Raw genomic sequence first — 996 nt, forward strand, 5'->3', positions numbered from 1 at the left:
TGTACTTACATTTCTCAAGGACACAAGGTTTAGCTAGCATGAATGCTGGGAACTGAACCCGTGAACTCCTGATCTTGTGCTCGTCAGCCTAGCCGCATATCCATTCAACGACAGAAGGCAAATATAATTAGTATAACTCTGTATAACTTTCTCTTCAAACTTTCACAATTACGTAAATGTTACTTGTATATTGCATTTTCTTTAAATATTTCTTTCATTCAGGATTTACCAATCCCTTTTCAACCACGACTGAAGCATTTGAACGTACTGTTTGTAGCCCAAAGTTACAATCATGCAATGTATACACATACATTATCTCTTTGCTCGAACATAACATAACATGCTATGGTCTTTTTTAACCTCCTTGATATAATACATTTTGTGGATTGCCCAATATTAAAGAGAGGTACATACTTTACATTACACAATCTGTCATTGCAACATGTAAGGAGGTGGTTCAAGCTCCTTGCAACATGTTACGTGGAGCGACATATGGTTCCACCGTTGCGACAAAAGCTTTTGTTTCTCCATTGTTCTTTAATACAATTATTTCCGCGGTCTTGAGGTGGCAAACCAAATCGTGTGTTTCCTTAAAAACTATATTAAATTTGACTAAGGACGTTATATGGGCATTGACATGTGATTTTGTTATTTGACCGGATAGATATAGAAATCGTACGCGGAAAAGTCAGAGCAATATGTGCAAAGAAATATCTGTTTAATATTGTTCAAAGTACTCCGAAAGCATTGGTTCCACACTGTTTAACATACATGTAGTAACAAAACATTAATAATTACACTGCGCAGTTAAAGAAGTGCCGCATTTTGTCATACATACCTTTAAAAAACAAATCTAAATAGTGTGAATTTTTGCTGTGGATCTTACAATGAGTGGTCCATATTTTGTATGTGTGTAGCCAGCCGTTGGTAATTGCCCTATTGTCTTCAGCACAATGCGGTGCATAACAATGTTAACAATACAAACGGGACAAGCAA

General features: G+C 36.2%; 1 protein-coding gene across 1 annotated transcript in view; it reads left to right on the top strand.

Moving 5' to 3' along the window:
• Positions 1–996, top strand: part of LOC118424947 (kelch-like protein 26) — a 6,841-nt gene that overhangs the window by 3,575 nt on the left and 2,270 nt on the right. The gene's annotated exons all lie outside the window — the stretch shown is intronic.

This window comes from Branchiostoma floridae, chromosome 10 (assembly GCF_000003815.2).
Source record: "Branchiostoma floridae strain S238N-H82 chromosome 10, Bfl_VNyyK, whole genome shotgun sequence".
NCBI classification, from domain to species: domain Eukaryota; kingdom Metazoa; phylum Chordata; class Leptocardii; order Amphioxiformes; family Branchiostomatidae; genus Branchiostoma; species Branchiostoma floridae.